The 17,961-nt window shown below is 41.7% G+C and overlaps 1 protein-coding gene across 2 annotated transcripts in view; it reads left to right on the forward strand.

Moving 5' to 3' along the window:
- Positions 1–17,961, forward strand: part of SGMS2 (sphingomyelin synthase 2) — a 784,514-nt gene that overhangs the window by 516,403 nt on the left and 250,150 nt on the right. The window lies entirely within an intron of this gene.

Genomic DNA, 17,961 nt, shown 5'->3' on the forward strand with positions numbered 1-17,961 from the left:
TATTCTAGAGGTCAGCAAAAGATCAAATATATGCTAGCCATTTAGACAGAGAATCCATAGCTATTTTATGGAGATGGGGTAAATTATTTTGGGATTGGGATTAAGTTTATTGTCCAGTTTTTCTTGCAGCTTTCATATTGATCAGGTTGTACTTATTTAGATGTACAGTAGACTCCCTCTTATCCGGCCTATCTTTAACTGGCATCAAATTTCTGCCATAGCCCTAGCAAAAGACAATGGAGAATAACAACACTTCCACCTCATCTCGGCTAAATAATGACAGACATTTTAGTTTTAGACTTCATATTCATTAGAAAAAATGGATACTAACATAAATTCTGTTATTCTAGCTGATTTATAACCTATAAACGCTATTTTGCATACTTTTTCTGATTAACCAGCCATTCATTTATCTATCCTAACGTCCAGTCCCAGCATGACCGGATAAGTGGGAGACTACTGTAAATACTAGGACTTTGGCTGTCAAAAAAAGAGCTTTCTAATGCCTGTGGTGAATGTTTAGGGTAAAAATGGCTGGCTTCCATATGAGCAGTGAGTGGGAAGGATGCAGGTTGACTAGTAGTTGTGTCTGGTTGTATCAGAGCTATAATAATAAGTTAAATGAGGTTTAATTTGTTTCTTAAACTCTTTTTAAGACACAGTGGATGAGCTTTTGTAGGATTTTTTTATTTGATTTTGGCACATGCAAATTATTTATCAGGGTACTGGATTGTTTGAGGTAGGAAACCACATGAAGTTTGTTTCTTGACACAAGTAGATTTTGCTTCTTATATAGCGAGTTTACATTTCGATCTAAGCACAAAAAATATGTGAGAAAACTGAGATCATTGGTTGCTTTCCATTGCTGCCACTGTTTTTATTTATAAAAGTATTTTGTTACAGCTGTTAAACCATGGAAAGCATTGGTGCCTGACTCCACCTCTTACTACACAGGATGTTGGCCAAAATCATATTAGAGTCAAGTGCTCAATCTAGTATAGGGTTTAGTCAGTAAAAGTTGTGAAGAGCTGTGGAGTGGTGCTCCTTGCTTATACTATGGATGTCATTTAGAGTTCCTTATTTTTATTCTGTGAAGTTTGTAAAGAGAATTGGTACTGAAAGTGGTTTAGATGCATTTAACTTGAGGATAGCTTATATCAGTGGGTAATGTTAAAGAGGCAAGTTACTTTATCAGATTTGATGTTTATTGTTCACACTGCCTCAGTGGTATATGGGTTCTGTGCCTACACAAACCCACATTGGCAGCTTTCCACAGCTCAGAATTCCATCCTGTGACTCCCTGTGACAGAAGATCATCTAAGCCCCTCCCCTCCCATCAGTGGAAGCCTAACCCCTGCACAGTTGAATCTCCTCAACAGCTTGCAGTGGTGGATTACTGCTTCCAGACTTGGATAAGATCCCTCTGGGAACTTCCCTTCTTCTTTACTATTACATACTTTTGATTTATTTCTGTTATACTTGTATACATATATAGACATGCATATATATGTATATGTATATGTACATATAATATGTGTGTGTGTGTGTGTGTGTGTGTGTGTGTGTGTGTGTGTGTGTGTGTGTGTGTGTGTGTGTGTGGGTCTGCTTTAAATCATCTAAAACCCATAACATCTAATTTCATAACATCTAACACTACAAATCACAACAAAATAACACCCCCTCCACATATAACAACACCAAACTACCAAACACACTTTTTAATACGTTTATGCAGGGGGGCAAGCTCCCCCTGCACCCCCCCATGTGGGGGGCTCCGCACCCACCCCCATAATTTAAATATACCAACTCCAAGATCGCACTTCAGTGGGAAAAAGTTAATTTCCTAACCTACTGTATCAAGCCCCCCTGCAGAAATGAAGTAAAAAGTGTGTTTGGTTTTTTGGTGTCATTATATGTTGTCATATCTGAAGGGGAAGTTATTTTCATGTGATTTGTACTGTTAGATGTTATGAAATTCAATGTTATGGGTTTTAGATGTTCTGGTCTCAGTGTTATGAAATTAGATGTTATGGGTTTTAGATGTTTTGAAGGGGACCCATATATATATATATATATATATATATATATATATATATATATATATGTAAGGTTCCTATTAGAACCACGAACGCTTGAAATGTCGAATGTCATATGGTCGACACCATATAATCAACATTTCAAGTGTTCGAAGGTTAAGCATAACCACGCCATTCAGTGCAGAATGGGAGAATTTCCCTTTTCTGCACTGAAGTGCAATCTCGGAGTTAGTATATATAAGTAGGGGGGGTTGCAGGGGGGCTTGACCCCTGCCTGCACTGTTAAGGTAATTTTTTTTTTGTTTGATTGATTTTAATTATATAATTGAACTTTCAGGGCGGCCACGGTGGTGCAGCGGTTAACATTGCTGCCTCACAGCAAGAGGTTCTCCGGTTCGATCCTCGGCTGGGGTGCCTTCTGTGCGGAGTCTGCATGTCCTCCCTGTGGTTGCATGGGTTTCCTCCGGGTGCTCCGGTTTCCTCCCATATCCCAAAGACATACTGTAGGTTGATTGGACACTCTAAATTGGCCTTAAGTGTGTGTGTGTGTGTGTGTGTGTGTGTGTGTGTGTGTGTGTGTGTGTGTGTGTGTGTGTGTGTGCCTTCTGTGAAAGGTTGGGCGCCTGGCTGGCAACTCGACACCGTAAAATTCCACTGCCAGTCATGAGCGGACAAGGTGATCCGCTGTGGCGACCCCTAACTGGGAAAAGCCGAAAGAAGAAGATTATATATTTGAACTTTCGAACTTCGATCATATGTTGTCGAACATATGGGATTCAAAGTTTTGAAAGTTTGATTATATAATATAGGCCCTAGATATATATATATATATTCTACACGTGTGTGTGTGTGTGTGTGTGTGTGTGTGTGTGTGTGTGTGTGTGTGTGTGTGTGTGTGTGTTAACTTTTTTATTTTAAAATACTTGCTACTTACTACTACAGTTAATTTTCTTTGGAAATTCTAGCTTACTCGTCTGTTATTTGTATGCGTAATACTGCTTTTAAGAATTTACGGGGCTTTTCTAAAGTGTTTTATGACTTGTACTGGGAAACTGAATTTCTGAGGTATAAGCTGAACAACATGCAAAGCCATGATTTAATTTTGCATGTTGTTTACCTGCTTCATTTTGAATTTCTAAGAAGAAAATATTGCATTTTTTTCAGTTTTATCTTCATTAATAGGATATTTACTACTGATTTAACAATGCTGTAGCCGTTTTTATTGCTACAACGAGATTTTACCACAGACTACTTTATTTACATTTTCTGTAAAAAAAAAAAAAAAAAAAAAACAGTGGAATCTCTAAGTAGATGATTATGTATGATGCTTTAATTTGATTTAAGGGCATATATTTGATCTTTGGAACTATTTAGACAAGTGAATTTTACTAGGTACTGTGACGACGTGCTGCTTACTGTTTTGTGCAGGTTGAAGAACAAATCTTAGCACATTTAAAATGTTTGTGCTGTTATGCAGTTTATCTCTATTTGCTGTGTGGAAGCATATTTTATATTTTCTATTATTGCCATCCTTAGTCGGTCCTTCATAGCAGCAGTGCATTATTCTGGCTGCATAGATGTTTATGTGTTTTTTTTTTTCCCCGACTTCATGGATCCAGATGCAGCTAAATTCCATGAAATCCAGTTCCACCTAACAAAAAAAAAATCAACAAAAATATGCTTCAGCCTACAGTTTGTGATTCTGTTTTTGCCTTAAACCAGCCCACAGGCCACATAACTTTCTCCCCCATCACCTTGTTGTGTGAGCCCACAGTCCTCTGTGGTACTGGGGTTGATCCAGTACCTGGTTCAGGTACAAGAGAACCAAACCCTTTAGGTGCAAGAGAGGACTAGGGTAAGAGAGCCCTTGCCAGCCATAATAGTGTCCCCAGATATTTTGTCCAATAGTGTAGTTCACAGTAAGAAGAAATGAAAACTTCACTACATTGCAAACAGTCAGGTGAGTACCATGTATAGGGCTGATATGGTTTCCATGGCTCTGTATCAGTTCATCAATTGGCTATTCAGTGAATGCCCATTCGTCAAATACCTGTTTATCAAAGCTACTCTTCAGTGAATGGCAGATTTTCACTAGTGCAAACAAGAGAATGTCTGACCAAGTGACTGCAAAAAAACTGCCATAAATTTAAAACCTGCCAAGGTGGAGGGCCAAGCCCCCGACATCCCCCTAACTAAATATACCAACTCTGAGATCGCACTACAGTGGGGTAAAAGGGGAAATTCCAGACAGTGGCCAACTGCAGGTTTGCCCTAATGAAAATCTGCCATTTGCTGAAGAGCAGCTTTGATAAATAGGTGTTTGATGAATGGGTATTCACTGAATAACAATTCAACGAACTGATTTAGACGTGGTTTACATAGCTAATTTCTGAGACTATACTTCTATTCACACTATATATGGGTCTGTCTTATGTAGAGATCAGTCTATGGCTGCAGATTTTGATGAGGAGTCTCTGGTGCAGACAGTAGTGAACACTCTTGAGTCTGTCCAGTCTGATTCTTCATAAGGTGAGGAGGTTCAAAAACCCACTTAGGTGGTCACTTTTCCACGTATGCTAGCTAGGTTTAGAAATGTATTTGACTGGAACCATTCCGGAGCTGCTCTGGAGATTTTTGGCTGTTCCTCCTCTGTTACCGGCATTAGAATATCTCTATAAAATTGCATGTAAAACCCCTTTGGTAGAGAACCAGTTCCTAAAAAAGCCATGATTAAATTCTAGGTGTACTCTGATCTTGCAACTCTCTTTGCTTCTTTGTCATCAAGTGCGGTTTCTCCAGCTCCCAACTCTTAAAACAGATCCTTTGCTTCTTTTAACCCTATGTACGCCAGATAAAATTGGCAAGTGGTTAGAATCTTGGGAAACTCCTACTTAGCTGTAACAGCGAATGTTCAAATTTCATGCTGCCTCAGTGGTAGCTCCCTCCCATCATCGCCCTTTTTATGCATAGTTTGATGGTATGCAACCTTGTTGTGTTGTTGGTTGTCTTTCATTATTTGTGTTGGTGTGTTTGGCTGCATAGTGATTAGTTTCAGGCAATTCTTGCTTCTGGTCTCTCATGGCAATGCGTACTTAGCACTAAAAGCCTGAACAACTGATTTCCTGAGGTAAGGGCAAGCATTCTCCTCATGGGATGGGGTTTAGCCAATTCACCATCACAGGGTGTCAGGGGAGGAAATTCTGAGCTCCGGAAAGCTGACAGCGTGGGTTTGTGCAGACATCGAACCCATATGCCAGTGTGACATTGTGAAATTGAAACATCTACTGTTACAGGTAAGTAGGAAGTACACATCTACTTTTGGGGTGTTAGCTAAGATGAGATCTATTAACAGCCCTTTGTAGATGAGTTAGAGCTGGGCCTTGTTAGAGATTTGGTGTGTTGCACTAGGTTTAAATGGTCAGGAAATTTAGTGTGCTAGTCTGTTATGGATCCCAAGAAATACATGCTAAAGTTAGCTGTGGTGATAACTTTGCCTCTTTTGCTAAGGTTAATAATTTCTAGCAGGAATATCCTGAAACTGTTGGAGTGCTGAAAGAGGTAGAATATACTTAACAGCTGCATAGATGTTTATGTGGTTGCTGATAAGTAACCAGGATTAATCACCAGTTAGGAAAGTTTTTGGTTATTCTGGCATTGTCTTATTAGTTTTGATGTTATTTTGACATGTTTATTAAGCATTAATATGCTGTAGCATTGTCGCTTCATAGCAAGACGTTGTCTCATTCGATTCTCAGCTAGAGCGTCTTCTGTGTGGAGGCATACGTGAATGGGGCGTGCCTTCGTTGAAGGTTGTGCGTCAGGGCTGGTAACCCGGTACGTAAAAATCCACTACCAATCATTAGCGGACCGGAGTTCCGCTGTGGCGACCCCTAACCAGGAAAAGCCGAAAGACACAAACAAACATAGTTCTACATCCCAATTTAGTTCTAGGACAATAATTACAATAAATGTTGACATTTGTTATGGAAGACTTTAAAAAGCATGCTTTTGTCTTTTTTCCAGGTTTTCTTATGGTGGTGACAATATTCTGTAGTCCAGGATTCAAGTATGTCTAATTTAGGTGTTATGCTTTGGTGTTTTTTTTGTGGCATACTTTAAAACATTTGCTAACTCTAAATTAGTCAAGGTGTTGGGGTTGTAAGTGATTGGAATGATTGTGATTGTTAATGAAAGGGAGGTGGCAAGTTTGTGTAGTTAGTTTTGGTATCATTTGTAATGGGTTAAGGTTAGTGTTACCAGATACAGGAAAAGGAGACTGAGAAGTAACAGGAGGGTGGACTTTTTAATTAGCTTAATTCTTGTATATATAGTTGAAGTTTGGTTAGAGGCTGTACTCTAAGTATTGTTTTGGGTGTTAACATTTTCCTCTCTGGAAGGTGGAAAGTGGTGAAATAACATACCATACCAAGCATCAAACAAAATGCAGGGCAGAATAACTTGCAGAATTGCATTAGTTTGTGATGTGAGAGTATTGTGTGGTATTAAGTTTAGTGGTAAAACAGTAGGCATGGTGTGTTGTGAAGTGGAGTGTTAAAGTAAATGAGAGATAGAGCTAATGCACTGTGCAGAGTCTGCATGTCCACCCTGCAGTCGCGTGAGTTTTAAAGGCATGCGTTAAGTGCGTGTATGGCTGCGTGCGCCTTCTGTGAAGGTTGGGGAACTTGACACCGTAAAAACATAACTGCCAATCAGTCTGCAGACCGGTGATCCGCTGTGGTAACCTCTAATGGGAGAAGTCAGAAGACATTGCTTAGAGATAGCGCTAATGTAAATGCTTAGCTAAGGATAGGGAACATAAGATTAAAAAGGAATTGATCTACTGGTGATAAATGGTGACTGAGAGGTACGTATGTATGGTTACAAAGTACTTAGTAGCTTCAGTGTTCAGACCACTGTTGATCTGTAATAAGACTGAACTGTTTAGCATGTATTGCTTACAGAAAACCTACTTTTAAATCTATCCAAAGCAATTTTGCATTATGTTCAGTGTGAAGTACTGATGTTAAGTTGTTTATCTCGCCTTCATTCTTGCTGGTTGGGTTCGGAGCCGATCCTCGGCTCCGACTTGGCCATCTTCAAAAGCTCGAGAGCTGCATACTGGCTCGAGGCCACCCCATATCCCATAATGCCTGGTGCTAGATACCCAGATCTCGTTTGCCGCTTCTGCTGCAAGGTTATCTTACTGGCTCAGGTCATATTTTTTCATTATTTACTCGTTTTTTGACAAAAATCTTATAGTTGTTTGTGTAGTTCGTTTATACTAGTTAACCGTCTATATACATATATATATATATATATATATATATATATATATATATATATATATATATATACACACACACACTTGTAGTGTCTAGTATTCTTTCTTAACTTTCCCCTATCCCTTCAGAAAACTCGTTTTAGTTAGAGAGTTTTCCCCTCCCCCTTCCTGTCTTAGGTAGCCATTTAAATTAGAGGCTAACCTTTTTCTTTTTCTCTATTCCACCAAAAAAAAAAAACTTTTAGCTCTACTTAGTTTTGTTTAACTATATATATATATATATATATATATATATATATATATATATATACACACACACAATATTGTCAGTTATTCTTGGCTGTGTTTTGGGTGTCTTAACTGAGTGTGTGTGGTATTAGTTACATCCTATTTTCTTTAGTGTGTTGTCCTTGGTTTTTCTATTCCTTTTCAGGGATGTCAAAGGATACTAAGGTGTCCAGATTCAAGAAGTGTGACTCATGCTGTCAGAAGATGTCTCTGACAGATGGTCACACTTCTTGTGTCTATTGTCTCTGCGCCGTGCACCTGCAGGACTCTTGTTCGGTCTGCCATGCCTTCAACCCAAGAGTCCTACAGGAGCGTAAAAATAAGTTAATCCTGCGTGGATTACTTAAACAGGATTCACCAGCTAAGACTCAGCCCATGAAGGCCTCTAAGCCACCTAAATCTTTGGCTCCCAGTTCAGAGCCATCGATGGGTGAAGCTGTTACTTCACCCTTGGTTCTGGCCGGAACCAATTTACCTATCTCCCAGTCGGTTCCAACTGTCCTTTCGGAGCCGACTGGGAGTAGAAAGAGATCTAGGTCTCCCTCCCTGGAGTCAATACATTCGGCTCCGAGGTCTCCTCTGCTCCAGTCAGAGCACAGTCAGCGGTCCCACTCTTCTCGGTCCTCAAGACTATCCGATCATGACATGGAGAGAGTGGTCAGTAGGCTGTTAAAATCGCAGGCCCTAGCAAAAATGTTGTCCAGCCCCCATCATCAGGTGTCAGCTCCATCCATATCTGCAGTTATTCCTCCTCCGACTCCTTCCTTGAGCTCGGAGCCAGAGTTCATTGGGGTTCGGGTCATGGAACCGTTGGCACCGATACCTTCTGTTTCGGTTCAGTCGTCAGCTCCGATCACTTCTTTGGTACCTTCCTTGGAAGGGTCTGGGCACCGAGACTCTCTCGTCGGCTCCGAGGGGGCGAGTGGCATTGGACCCTTGTCCGACCCCATTCTCCCTCTCGGAGCTTTGGCGCAGGTGAGCTCTGCTCCTACATCGGCTTCGGAGCTGTCCCCCTCGATGCGGAGAGGGATTCCGGTCACTTCGGAACCGGAGCCTTCTCAGCATCTGAGCAGGGATGCCTTCGAGGTCATGAGGAGTGTGCTGGCCCCTGAGTCAGCCCCACGATCATCCCCACCGGCTCCTCCCACTATGGTGCCTGCGTCTGCCTCTGTCCCTCCTCCAGACCCCAGGTGTGGGGAACCAATGCTCCAGGGCACCCACTTGGGTGTGTCTTCCTTTTCCGAGCCTTCCCTGATCATTCAGAGGAGCCACCTCGTAAGAGGAAATGCAAGAGGAAGCATGTTGACTCCCCTGAGTCTGTCACATCAGATACCGACTTGGAGGATTCGGAAGGGTCCCCGAGATCCCCCTCTGAAGATGTCTCCTTCTCAGACATCCTTGAGATTCTTAGGCAGAGAGGGAACTGGACTACCTTAAGCCCCTCAGAGGATGAGTCAGTATTCCTGGATGCGTTTGGATCCCGCCTTCCACCTCCTGGGTGTCTCCACCTTTCGACCCATAATGGCTCGGAAGGTGTGGTCAGCTCCATACACAGTGGAACCCACCCCCAGAAGACCCTCTAAGTTCATAACGGCACCACAAGATAAACCGTTTTTGACCAAAGGTGTCTCTGTTGATGCCATGGTGGTAGCGGCGGCCACAAAGAAGGAGTTGGCTGAAACTTCTTCATCTGTCCATCACCCTAACAAGGAGTCCGGGACGATGGATAGATATGGGAAGCGGATGTTCTCTTCAGTGACCTTTTCTATGAGGTCTCTGAATTATTTGTGCCACTAAGGAGATCCCTTTGAAGGCTGGTAAAGAGCTTGGAGATACCCTTCAAGATCCATCAGCTGAGGGGGCCCGGGCTAAGGCAGCCTCCCAGCTGGCGACTCTTAATTCAGTGGTGAACTCCTCCATGAGGCTCATTTCTTATGCAGCCGATGGTGCAAGTAGAGCCGCAGGCACAGGTGTTGCTCTGAGGAGACACGCTTGGATGTGGCTGTGTAACTTCGCGGAACCTTTCAGAGCGTCTTTCACCAACACCCCCTTTGATGGTTCCTCTCTTTTTGGATCACAGGTGAAGGACACCCTTACCAGGTGTGAACAGGAAGGCAAGACTCTCTCTGCCGTGGGAGTCCATTTTTCCACTCCTTCCAGACCATATCCCAAGGGTCAGAAGAGTGGAAAGATGTGGTTCCTGAAATCTCAAGGAGCCTTGCCGGACACACGTGGTGAGTTCCCATCCAGGGGTAGAGGATGGAACAATAATAGACGCCGCCCTCGTGGCAGAGAGGGTCCGCAAAACCAGGGCAGCAGAGAATCCTTCTCTGAGAAGCCCTCCCACCATCCCTGAATGGTTGCCCGACTGCCCACCTCTGGAGGCAGTCGGGGGAAGATTATCGCTGTACCCAAGAGCCTGGCAAGACATAACACAAGACAAATGGGTACAGTCAGTTATATCCAGAGGCTACAGAATACCCTTGGTTCCCACTCCTGTAGTGTCAAACAAGTCCCTTCCAGATGTTCCACCCAATCTAAGGGATCAAGCAGTACAAGAAATTTCAGAACTGCTAAGAAAAAGGGTCATCCAGCAAGTCCCAGCAGACCTGCAAGGATCCGGAATTTACTCAAGGTTCTTTTTGGTACCAAAAAAGACGGGACTGGAGACCCATTCTGGATCTCAGCAGACAGAACAGGTCTGTGCAAAGAACCAAGTTTCAGATGGTCACACTTCAGTCCATTATGCCCTTTCTAGGTCAGGACAATTGGATGCGCTCTATAGATCTTCAGGATGCGTACTACCATGTCAAAATGGACAGATGCTCCAGAAGATTCCTTCACTTCCGGCTGGGAGCTAGCCGTTACCAGTTCAGAGCTCTGCCCTTTGGTCTCACCACAGCCCCCAGGGTGTTCACCAAATGTATGGCAGTAGTTACCGCTCACCTGAGATGGCAAGGATTCCAGGTGTTTCCATATCTAGATGACTGGCTCCTTACTGCTACCACCAGGCATTACCTTCTGCGAGCCAGACACTACACTACTGAGACTTGCTCCAGACTAGGTATCTCAATAAATTTCAAAAGTCTGCATTGTCGCCCTGTCAGTCTATCACCTTTATAGGCGCAAATACAAATACAAAAGACATGTTAGCGAGCCTTCCACCAGACAGGGTATTAGTGATTCGTCAACATGTACAGGTCTTATTAGCATGCAAGAGAATTCAAGCCAGGTTAGTCCTCCAAAACTGTAGGTCTCATGGCAGCAGCGATCATACTTCTTCCTCTAGCTTGTTTTCACATGAGGATCCTCCAGTGGCTGCTTTTCACCCAGTGGTCCTTCCAGCAGCTTCCCATGTCTAACATGATCATGATCACAGAAGCATGCAAAAAGCACCTTGCTTGGTGGGTGGTCTCCACATCAGTACCCCTAAGCAGACCATTTGTACTCCCCCCCCCCCAGTTTCTATGGTTACCACGGACACTTCCATAATCGGGTGGGGGGGCATTATCAGGGCAGGACAGTCCAAGGCATCTGGCAACCTCATGAGTACCACCTGTATATAAACGTCTTGGAGATGAGGGCTGTGCTTCTAGCGTTGCAAGCTCTTCAGGACTCTTTCTTCCTACCGGGACCATTGCAATTCAAACGGACAGTATGTCAGTAGTGTGGTACATCAACAAGCAGGGCGGAATCAAGTCCTACCCCTTATGTCGAGAAGCACTCAGACTCTGGCAGTGGGCGATCTCTTCCCAATGGTTTCTGATCGCAACGCACATCCTTGGGAAGTCCAACGTCATAGCAGACAGGCTGAGCAGAGCAATTCTCATGCCTCACGAGTGGTCTCTGAATGAAGTGGTTGCGGACCAAATATTCCGCAAATGGAGCCAGCCTTGCTGCAACCTTTTTGCCACCTCTTCAACAGCAAGTGCAACAATTTCTTCTCTCTCCTTCCACTTCCTGGACATTTCCCCAGAGAAGCTCTAGTCCACGATTGGTCTCAGGGACTTCTTTATGCATTCCCTCCATTTCCCCTTATTCCAAAGCTGATACAGAAAGCTACCGTGTTGGGCTGCAAAGTGATCCTCATTGCTCCTTACTGGCCTCGACAAATATGGTTCCTGTTCCTGCATCATCATCTTCTTGAGCAGCCTTGGACTCTGGACCCAGTTCCAGACCTTCTGATCCATCAATCGGGCGGGCTGCACCAATCCCTGCAATCTCTCCAGCTCACGGCTTGGTTGCTCCACTTCCAACCTTAGCCAGGCTTCCAGATATCTCCCCGTCTGTGCGGGAAATTATTTTATCATCACATAAGTCTACCACTAGAAAAACTTACGCTAGTAAGTGGAAACGTTTTCCTTCCTGGGCAGAGAATAAGAGTATAGACCCCTTTTCAGCCCCTATACACCACATATTGGAATTTCTTGCGGAACTCTTTCATTCTGGGTCCGCTTCCGCTACAATTAGAGTTCAGTTAGCTGCAATTTCAAATTTTCACATTGGCCTGTTGGGAAATAACATCATGTCGCATAAGCTATGTAGAGCCTTTCTCAAAGGGACCACTCTGCTCAGGCCTCCAGTGAGAGATCCTCCACCTCCGTGGGATCTAAATTTGATTTTAGCTTCTCTACTATTGCCTCCCTTTGAATCTGCAGCATCTTGTTCCCTGAAGTTTTTATCTTGGAAAACTCTCTTTCTGGTAGCCATTACTTCAGCCAGAAGAGTTTCAGAACTGCAGGCTCTTTGTACCCATCCTCCGTACCTAGTGTTCCACAATGATAGGGTTGCTCTCAGAACTAATCCTTCCTTCCTTCCTAAGGTCTCTTCAGAAAATAATTTGAATCAGTCCATAGACCTTCCTGTGTTTTTTCCCAACCACTCCAACAAGGCGGAATATAAGTTGCATCAGTTAGATGTTCACAGGCAACTACATTTTTATTTGCATAGAACTAAAGATATCAGGAAATCGGACCAACTTTTCCTTTCTTATGCTGAGGGTAAACAAGGTCTTCCAGTCTCAAAAGTAAACTTGTCCAGGTGGTTGACTTCTGTCATCACATTTATCTATCAACTGAGGAATAAAGAATTACCTGTTAAACCAAAAGTTCATTCCACCAGAGCTTTAGCCTCTTCTGTGGCCTTTCAGGTGAGGTTGCCCATGGAATCTATTTGTGCTGTGGCTACGTGGGCCAACTCACATACTTTCATTTCGCATTGTAAGTTGGATGTGGTTCCCAGAAACAGAGCAGATTTTGGTTCCACTGTTATAAAGAGTTTGTTCCGATGAGCCACCCAGGATTTCAGGTGCAAGGGACACTATCCCAACCAGCAAGAATGAAGGCGAGATGGACAACTTAACTTACCTACCATAACGTTCCATGTTAGTTGTCTTCTTCTTGCCTTCTTTCTTGCGTCCCACCCTCCATCCCCCTATCCTTGTAGACTGAGAAGAGTTCCTTATGGTTTATCACTGGCTGAATCTTCTCTGGCTATTCCTTTCTGTCTAGTAGCCTCTCTGGAGGTTTTGTATGTTCCAGGATAGGATCCTTTCATTATTATGTCTGCAGTTAGACTTACTAAATGAGTTCTGGGTATCTAGCGCCAGGCATTATGGGATATGGGGTGGCCTCGAGCCAGTATGCAGCTCTCGAGCTTTTGAAAATGGCCGAGTCGGAGCCAAGGATCGGCTCCGATCCCAACCCAACCAGCAAGAAAGAAGGCGAGAAGAAGACAACTAACATGGAACGTTATGGTAGGTACATAACTTCTTTTTGTGAATTACAGCCGAGTGCATCTCTAGGCATTTCTGTAGTTAACTCATACAGATGCCTCTAGGCATCAAATATTGGTTTGTTCATATTTGCATTAATAATTCCAAAACCATTTCAACTTAAAGCACACATGATGGCAAGCACAATTATACTGATATTTGACCTCTAATACAGCTAAAGAGATATTGAATATTATTTGTGTACTGTTTATTTGTATTGTAATCATTTTCATATTTCTCTAAATATCTCAACATTCAGGTAGTACAGACAAAACTGCATAGCCTCTTATGAAAGTTTTCAAATATATGAAGAAAATCTTGCTGGCAGTATGTGTCTTGCTTGAATTGCTACTGAAATATCATAAGCTGTTTATACAACATTACAAAATTAATATTCCACTGCCTTTATTTTGGCTTATAAAATCCAGTTTAAAGCATCAGACTAAATGAATGTCACTAATGTAAATATAAATTTATCCTGAATAGTTTGCTATTTACAGTTTTCTAGTAACACTTATGATTCCAGAGATATGAATATTTGTTTGAACTGTAAGGTGATAACTTCATTTTTTTAAAGGCTCAAGCCACACCCACTAGGAGTTAAAAGTACACACTCAAGTTGTACTGCAGGGAATGAGTTAAGGAAATAAAGTGCTGATGGCATTTTTTTTTTTTTGTTGATGTAAGTTGTTAAAGGGAGAATGTTGTTTAGTTAGTGTATGAGAAATTAAGTATGTTAAGATGTAGCAGATGTGGTTTACGGCTATAACTGCATATTGGTGATAATTGTAAAGTATTTGGATTTGGCAGAATATTGTAGTTTGAGGGTAATATGGTATAATTTTTTATATTTTGATGGGGTGAAGTAAGAGTAAATTTGAACAAACGGTGGTAACAGGAGTATAATAATGAGCAGGTCAAAGTGCATTAATGTATATGACTAATGGAAAGAGCAAAACTGTAAGTAGGTTTGTCTATGTGTATAGCTTTAACAGGAAGTGATACCTTTTGGGATGCTAGGTGTGGTTAGGCTTGTGTATGAGTAGAGAGAAGTTGGGTGGATGGGGATGGGGTGGGAGAAGAGTAAAGCAGGTCACACCGCCTGCATTATGGGGAGCCAGTCATTCTGTGCATGTGCACACTTCTAACAACCACAGTCACCTAGATGGTGGTAAGGTAAGTTCTTAAGGGTTATGAATATAGCACTAGGTCCTGCAAAAAATGCAGGATTATACATAAAATGACAATGAAAATAGATACTGATGGTAGAGGCAAAGGAAATATGCCCTATAGACATGAGTGGTTTGTTACAAGAGCTGGTCTGGAGGAAAGTGGAGATTGTAGCCATTTACTGAAAGTAAAGCACTGCAGCAGGGAATTATAGACAGCCTAAAGGTGGTTTCAAAGAAAGTAATGACGTAGCTTTGGGACCACTGCATGCAGACATTATTTGCAGCAGGTATGCACAAAAGACTAAATAAGAGATATCCTCAAATGCTTGTAAACTGTCAACAGTATGTAGAAAGGCAGTCACTAGAATCATTGGAGAGAAATACCTAAAGCAGCATCCAAGGAGGTAGCCTTGGCAATCACATTGGTGGGGGGGCAGGTAGTAGCACACCTTGCCTATTAGGTATATGAGAATATTATCCTGGAGTGCTAAGAGGTAGTAAGAGATATAAAGAAAACAATAGAAGTATGTATTAATTATTGTAATGGGCCACATAAGTAAGAGAATGGTTTATATAGAACTGCTGCATATGTCATTGTGTACAATTCCAATGTATTAAAAGTTGTTAGGTGGACTGTGCATGTGTCTGTGTGTGTACTACACACACATACATATATATGATTATATTTAACCATATTGCCATTTCATTTAATCAACAAGAAAAACAGTGCTTCATATAATCTAAAACTCATTTGATCAGCTTTTTTGCAGGGGGTAAGCCCACCCTGCACCCCCCCCCACACCCCCTAACATAAATATACTAACTCCATAGTTGCATAACCACAGAGAAAAAAGAATGCTACTTACATATGGAATCGTTGTAGGTATACTTAACTTCTAGACATGGTGGAACAACATAACAGAGGGAATTATCATTGTAAAAATTGAACCGAATTGAACATGGTCACCTGGGACAAAGCCTGGAAACTTTGGCTAAAGCACAAAAAACCCTCTGACCTCATAACCTACAGATGCCTCCGCAACTAAGTAAAGCGCCAAATCATTAGGGATAAAAAAAGAATACTACCACAAAATAAGCACAAGCTTAACCCTACATATTTCTGGAGCTCAATCAACAGATTCCTACACCCAGGATCAGAAACTAACCCCTGCCCAGACCCAGACAAAAGCCCTGTAGAAATCACCACACTTTTCAACACTTATTTTATTGACGTTATAGCTGATCTCACTACCACTTTCTCTCCAACTCTACGCAACCAGTCCGACCCGCCTGCCACTAATACCTCCCCTGCCCATTCTCCCAACTTCTCTATAGCTCCTGTTCCCACAGCCATAGTAAAGAAAATGCTTCTGAAATTAAAACTGTGCACAAACGCCCCTGACAACCTGCCCCCAGAATTCCATTGCATACCCCATCAGCATACTTTTAATAGGTCCATACAAGAGTCTTATGTTCCTTTCATTTCAAAAAAAGCATTTATTCCCCCACTCCACAAACGTGGAAACAACATAGATGTCTCCAACTTTCGGCCCATTGCCATCCTTTCTCCCATCTCAAAAATCCTCAAGAAATGTATCCACAGGCAGCTCCTTAGCTGCTTACTTGACAGCAACATACTATCTCCAACCCAGCATGGTTTTAGACCAGGGCACAGTACCAGTACAGCTCTACCTCCTTCTGCGACACTATCAATTGGGCCCGTGACACCAGAAAACTTGCCTCCTCTCTATTTCTCGATCTACCAAAAGTCTTTGATACTATCTCTCATCCACTCCTCCTTAGAAAACTATCCAACACAGGTATCTCTCCCTCTACTTTACTCTGGTTTTCTAACTATGTATCAGACAAGCAACAAGTTACAAAATAGCTAAATTCCTTCTCTTAACACCTCCACAGGTGTTCCTCAAGGGTCCATCTTAGGCCCACTACCTGTTATCATTTTCATCAATGACTTCCATTCTAGTCTCACTCAAGGAACAGTCATCCAATATGCAGATGACTCTACTATCATCTGTATTGCCAGCTCCCCACACGAACCTTAACAACTTACCCAAGCAGCCTTCAGCACCACCGAAATATGGATGGCAATCATTTAGCATTAAATCATAAAAAAATAAATAAATAAACGTGTGTTATTTACCCCTAAGAAATCCTGCACCATAAGCAAAGACACTTTCACTATCCTTTGCCAGGACAACACCTCTATAGAGGTTGTCACACATAACAAACTTCTAGGTGTTACCACAGATGAACACCTAACTTTCGACATGCACATTCACAACAACATTAAAAAAGCACACCAGAAATTGGGCATGCTATATCGACAAAAAATATTCCTCAATTACTCTTCCAGACTAGCCCTTGCCTCCTCTTTCCTGCTCCCCTCTCTTCTCTATGGAGCTCCTGTATTCACCATTATTCAGACCAGTCTTAAATCCAAACTACACTCATGCTATAACAAAATAGCAAAATTTGTTACCAATGGTAAGCCCTTATCTCACCACTGCACCTCTCCTAGACTACTGAACTGGCTAGAATTACCTCAACACCTCACATATATTCAACTAAATTGTTAAGAATATCGTTGACTCCCAAAGTATCCTCTCAGCAAAAAAGTCAAGAAACAATATCACCAGCAAAACTGTAAGGATACACCACGAGAATAACTCCTTAAAATCTTCTTTTATTCAGATAAAACCAAATGACAGGATGGATAAGCGCTTTCGCATGCGTTGTGCATGCTTCATCAGATCAATTAAATCAGATAACCACACTCCTTTTATATATTACATCCACCAATCAAATCTTGTTCTTAAGAGCCATTAATTAAATAATTTAATTCATCAATTAATAAAATTCCCACAGCTGACTTCAGCCGAATGAATCTCAAAGGCAGCATGTGCTGTTCCAATCTTGTATACAGCGCTCTGTTTAAAGTGGACAGTACTTGTGTTGAACGCTTATAATTATTATCAGTTTTAAAAACTAAAATATTACAAGTCTGTTACAATATTATATTATACAACTAACAGACATGGTAAAACTATTTCATTCACCATATAAAAATATAAGAATATATAAAAAAATATAAAGACATATACATGACATTCTTAGTAATTATAACATTCAATTCTTTGTAAAAATCAAACTTTATATTACAGAATCATGTCCTAAAACTTTCTCTCGCACAGCAGACCTTATAACTATAATAAAGGGAGACAATTTCATCTCTGTATGTATTGTTGCTCAATCTAAAAATATTCCGCAACTGTCACTTTCGATTCAAAAAAACAATCAAGGTTAATATAGCAGAATCTTGTCCTAGGACCCTCTCTTGCACATTAATACATCTCTGCGTATTTTTGAAGAAAAAACATTGTAACTATAATA

This window comes from Protopterus annectens, chromosome 2.part0 (assembly GCF_019279795.1).
Source record: "Protopterus annectens isolate FY-2018-M chromosome 2.part0, PAN1.0, whole genome shotgun sequence".
Classification (NCBI taxonomy): domain Eukaryota; kingdom Metazoa; phylum Chordata; order Ceratodontiformes; family Protopteridae; genus Protopterus; species Protopterus annectens.